Source organism: Macaca thibetana, chromosome Y, assembly GCF_024542745.1.
Source record: "Macaca thibetana thibetana isolate TM-01 chromosome Y, ASM2454274v1, whole genome shotgun sequence".
In the NCBI taxonomy this organism is placed as follows: domain Eukaryota; kingdom Metazoa; phylum Chordata; class Mammalia; order Primates; family Cercopithecidae; genus Macaca; species Macaca thibetana.
In genome coordinates this window covers 59,199-65,277 of record NC_065599.1, presented here as the reverse complement: position 1 = coordinate 65,277, position 6,079 = coordinate 59,199, and the positions used below count along the sequence as shown (strand labels likewise).

Genomic DNA, 6,079 nt, shown 5'->3' with positions numbered 1-6,079 from the left:
ATCCAAATCTAATAAAACACAATTCTCCTCTTATATATAGTAGAAGACACAGATAAAACTTAGATCTTGCAAGAACAGTCTAGTGCTTACCAGTCTGCTTTTATATTTGGGCTTATGTGTTCATCACATAATCACATTTAGGCAAAGAAGCTGTTTTATTACTTACTTTAAATTTGCAGTGCTTAAAAATGCTTTGACATTTTAAATACACAGCTTGGACATTTTCAGTTCTCCTTTCAGGCCTTAGCTATGAGTGAAATTGTTTTGGGCTATGAAGATGGATTAGGGCATCTTACCACTTATGATGTATTTCATTCAGCTCAGTTCTTGTGTCCTGAGCAGAGAGACTGACAATTAAAACTCCTCAATTGTATTTTGCACATACTTTAACATGGCTTCAGTCCTTTCAGCTGAGCCCCAGATTTTCTTCAGCAATTCACACTCTGTCTCTGTGGCCTTTTCCAATTTCATCTTAATATTACAGCATACAAGGGCTTTCCATTTCTCCAGCACACAACTCGATTACCTGAGGCAGGCTTCTTCATTTGTATCATAACCTACATGGTGAAACTTGCAAAGACCTGAGATACCAGGCCTGTGACACATGCCTCCTCTGCTGTCAGCTTTCACCCAGCAATTAAACAATTCATTGGCAGATGCTTCACTCATGTGCTAGGGAAATGTAACGGTAGAACAGCCATCTGCCCTCTGTCCAAACATCATATAAGGGGTTTGAAATCAAGCTGTTTCATTAGCTCACACTAAAGCACAAAGACACAATGTGGATGCACCTATTCCAAAGGACGGGTCGCTGACTGATACAACAATAGGCTTTTTAAATTCATTGGAAGTATTCACAAAGTTCTTGAGGGTGTCCACCATTTCAAGACTTGTTCTGTTTCTGTCATTCCTTAAATGCTTCACAAAGTACCCAAAGCCAAGACCACAGCAAAGACACTTCCAGCTGCACTGAACATCACAAGATTGCTGTTACCCACAGCAGCCCTATTCAGAGCATTCACCATTTCTTTAATTACTTCTGCATTCAGAGCATTTTTTTTCTGTCAATCTAGTTGATAGCAGTATCTGGGTGAATCCGTCCTCTTTCTTCACTACAATGTCTCTGTATGTGCTGGCACTTTCTGTTAGGCTTATGGTGAAGTATATCTTCTTGATAAAAGGCTGGACTCTGCCATCATCAGTAACATTTCTTTGCCCACCTTTCACTCTTGGAACTAATGTATGCATGTCTGTTGTTCCATTGGCTGTTAATGGGCCCATTAATACCACTATACCTTCTTTTGGTAGCTGAGGCTGCAGCCATGGAAGCAGTAACAAAGCCAGATAACTGAGAAAATAGTGGGTGAATCTGGGCCTTGTTCTCTATTCCACACTGTCCTGCCCTGGGAACTGAAAAAATCCTGACGAGCTTCCCTTTCTCCTCTTTGAAGACCACTGTATCCTGCTGATCTGCTGCAATAGGGTTCATTTTCTTGACTTCCTGAATGACACTCACTGTGTTCTTGTTGTTAAAGGGGCTGTGAGGGGCAAGCGTCCTTCTTGATAGTTGAATTACTAGCTCCATATTCTTTGGGTCGGAGAGAGGTGATGCTGGGTTTCTGCTAACATTCTGGCTGGCAGCACATAACTAGCTGCTTTTGAATGTGTCGTATTTGCCAGTCACTAGCGTTTTAGGAATGTTGTTAGAAAAGTTAGGTTTGGTAGATCTAGAAGTTCCTCTTCTGGCACTGTTTGAAAATCTTCTGCTTGTTTTGGTCCATGCCATTTTTTTTTTTTTTTTTTTTTCTGTTTTTCAGTCTGTCATCTGTTAAAGTCATATACACATTTTTCACCGGAGCTGCTCTGGTTCCCAAGTGTCATGCTGTTTCTCCTAAACTTTCCAACACCAAAACTTTTTTTTTTTTAAGACAGAGTCTTGCTGTATCACCCAGGCAAAAGTACAATGGCACAGTTTTGCAATCTCGGCTCACTGTAACCTCCCTTTCCCAGGTTCATGCGATTCTCCAGCCTCAGCCTCGGGAGTAGCCGAGATTAGGGGAGCCTGCGACCATACCCAACTAATTTTGTGTATTTTTAGTAGAAACAGGTTTTCACTGTATTAGCCAGGATAGTCTTGGTCTCCTGAACTCCTGATCCTCCGCCTCGGTCTTTCAAAGTGCTGGGATTACAGGCATGAGCCACTGTGCCTAACCTCCATCTTCCCACTTTTGTCTTGTCTTTTGTCAACAATAGTTTCAACTTCAAACTCCTGGAAAGCTATGAAGAAAGAGACATGATTGGAGCAGTTGCTGTGCCAACTTTGTTTCAGTTGTGTCTCCACATAGCCACTTCTTTCTGCTTCCAGTTCTTCACCAGGTTCTCTATATGGATGAGCCTATTCTACTTCATCACCACTGGAGTAGTGGAAACTGTGAAATAGCAGCTATGCTATGTATTTCAGCCTCTCCACACTTACTCCCTGGTGGGACAGCTTGGACTTTGTCTCATGGTACATGAGAGCTGGCTCGGTAGCCTCAGGTGAGGGTAACTAAATCCAGGCTCACTGCAAGCTCCGCCTCCCTGGTTCACGCCATTCTCCTGCCTCAGCCTCCCGAGTAGCTGGGACTACAGGCCCCCGCCACCTCGCCCAGCTAGTTTTTTGTATTTTTTAGTAGAGACGGGGTTTCACCATGTTAGCCAGGATGGTCTCGATCTCCTGACCTCGTGATCCACCCGTCTCGGCCTCCCAAAGTGCTGGAATTACAGGCTTGAGCCACTGCGCCTGACCTCTCTTTTTCTTTTTTAATTATCATTGATATTATGATGACATTGAATATGCTAAAGTTAATCCACTTTTAAAGTTATGCTAGCTTACCTTCAATAACTTACAAATCCCTTACCCCTGTATAGCATCACTCCCATTAGTTCACTTACCGAGTTCTCAAAATCATAACTTTATGCATTGTATGTCAAAAACACAAGTTAGTGATAGTATTTTTATTAAATATGTTAGTTTATTAAATTACATGGGAAACAAATTGGGGAGTTGTACATTGTTAACTTTTTATGTTTTATAATTGTTCTTGTATTTATCTTTACCTTAATATATATTCATTCATACTGCTCTTTAATGTCTGTTTATTTTACTGTGAAGTATCCCATAACACATTCTTTTAAAAGGTAGTCTACTGGTGAAAAATCCCAGGTTTTATCTGGAAATGTCATAATTTCTCCCTCATTTGTGATGGACAAAATTTTTTGAACATAAGATTTCTGTTCAAAAGTTTTTTCTGACATCATTTGGAACATGTTAGTCTATTGATTTCTGTCTTCTGAGTTTTCAGATATCTGCTGATTATTTCTGAGGGTTCTTTGAAGATGATTAGCCACTTCTCTTGCTGCTTTCAAGATTTTCTCTGTCTTTCTTTTAAAGAGTTTCATTATCATATAATTTGAGTTTGTTTCTTTGCTTTTCTCTTTGTTGGAGTTTGTTGAGTTTGACATTTTTTACCACTATTGTTTCTAAATAGTCTTCCTGAATCTTTGTCTCATTCTTTGAATTTCCAGTATGCGTAATATGGCTGCTTGATAGTGTCCCACAGCATTTTAGGCTGTGTTCTCATGACTTTATTTTTTCCATCACTTCCTAATCTAATCATGTCAACTACCCTTTCTTTGATTTGCTGATAGATTGTTCTTCCCCCGACTCAAGTCTGCTTTTAAATATCTGTAGTGTATATGAATATATATATATATACACACACACACACATACACACAGAGTTATATATATATATCTTTGTAGACTTTTTTAGATTGTAAAATAGTTTCACTCTTTCTATTAATAATTTTTGTTCATAATTTTTGTATTTCTTTTGTTTATTCTATTAGCTTACTATGAAGCTTAATTTTAAATACTATGTTTTGGTAAGACTTCCATTTGGGCTGTCTAAAAAAGTTTCATATCATAATTTTTTTATTTTTATGAGCCATACTTCTCTATTTCACTCTATGGTTTATGATTTTGCTATTGCTGAAAAAGAGCATTTAAATTTTAAAGGGCTGTAACTTTGAAAATAAGACTTTTCTTCTGTGGTTTAGTAGGGTTTTTTTAATTCATTATATAGACTCTTTCTCTCCTGTAAATCAGCCTTACTGAGCTTCTTCTTGGGTCTTTTTTGAGCTGCATTGTTTGGGGTCACATAATCATTAAAACCAAAATTCATTCTACACACACACACACACACACACACACACACGATTAGTTTTGACTGTTTCTGCCCACAAATGTCTAACCTCTTAAGAGAAAAAGAAGAACAATTAGGAAAAAATGTTCTGGTTTTTTAAATCTTCTGAAAATTGATTGCACAGAAGGACAAGGAGCCTGCATAGTATTTGGGGAATAAAACAATGACTGTTCACCTCTGTCGAGACCTCCATAAAGCAGAAGCAGCCGTCGGTGAACAAGTCCTCCTGAGATTTGGAGGACAGGGTTCTTTTTGTTTATCATGGCTCTTGTAAGGTGCTCCAGAAATACGTGCAAGGCAGCATCCCACAGTGTTGGTTAATAAAGAATAAGTAGCTGCTGTTGATCTGTGCTATAAAATTGATAAAATTTAATTTCTGTTATACAAATCATTTTTTGGAAGCTGTAAACCTTCAGATAGACTTCGGAATTCTATGGTGATAGCATCGTACTAATCCTGCCACAGCCCCTATTGTATAGTTGAAGAGATGGTATATAGTGCTCCGTAGTACATTGCAGCAGTTTCCCAGAATCTACTATCATTTTACTTTAGCCTAATTGTCTTTGCACCTAAAGTTTGCCTTGCATAGAAGTCACAGAAGTGACTCCTTTGTTTAACACTACACTTGTACCAGTGTGTGCCTTTTTAAGCTGGAGCTCACATTTAAAGTTGTTACAAATACAATATTACATACTCCGACAATGACCTACTTGTTTTCCTTATGTTCTTTGTCTTACTTGATCCTCAATTTCTGTTTTGCTCATTTAAAAAATTTGGTTAAATTTTTTAAATCTTCTGTTTTATTTTTTATATTACACTTAACTATATTTGGGACTTTACAATACTAACTTGAGTGAATAATCTAATGTTTAAGGTCAACAATTTTAAAATATGCTGCTCTTGTAGTTTTCCATCCTTCTCAATTTATAATGTTGTCTCTGATTATATCTGTGCACACAGAGTGTTCGTTAACACATAAGTTTGTCAGGGTGGTAATAGTAATAGCATTTTTATTTTAGAGAAGCTTTAGTCACAATTTCCTTTAGCTTTTCTTTATCTAGATATGTTTGCGTAAGTATCATTTTACCAGTTACACATTTCAGGTTTCATAGCATTTTTTTCTATTAAAACTTGTATATCCCACCACCTTCTAACTTCCGTGGTTTCAGCAGAACAGTCGTCTGTTAATTTTAATCAAGATCTTCTTGTACATAGCAAGTTGCTGTTCCCTTTCTGTTTATACTGATGCGGCTATCATTGACTACATTGTGGTTACAGATTTTTGTTCCCTTTCAGCTTTTAGATTCAGATTTTTAAGTTCAGGAAATGTTCAGCCATTTTTGCCTTAATTTTTTTTGGCCTCTGTTTTTCTTCATTTATAAGACACCCATATTATATGTACCGCTATACCTCATGGTGTTCTATTTACTCTTTAGATTTTTTTTCCACTTATTTTTTTATTTTACTTCTCAGACTAGGTTATTTCAGTTTTTGTTCCTACAGATTGACTATTTACCTGCTCGAATCTGCTGTTAAACTCCTTTATTGTAGACTTTATTTCCATTACCTCCATTTTTACGGTTTCTTTTACAGTTTGTCTCACTGATGCTCTCATGTTCTTCTTTCATCATTTGTCAGTCATTTCTCTTTAGCCTTACTTCAAACTGTTATTTTAAGTTCTCTGTCTATAAAATTTGGGACATAGATCTAATTCCTGCATTTAGTTTATGTTGGTCATAATTTTCTCTCTCTCTCTTTTTTCTTTTATCTTTCTTCTTCTTTTTTTTTTTTTTTTTTTTTTTTTGCTTTTCGGAAAACTCTATATTTGCAACA

General features: G+C 37.1%; 1 pseudogene; it reads right to left on the bottom strand.

Moving 5' to 3' along the window:
• Positions 1 to 354: 354 nt before the first annotated feature.
• Positions 355 to 5,819, bottom strand: LOC126947202 (testis-specific chromodomain protein Y 2-like; annotated as a pseudogene).
• Positions 5,820 to 6,079: the final 260 nt, after the last annotated feature.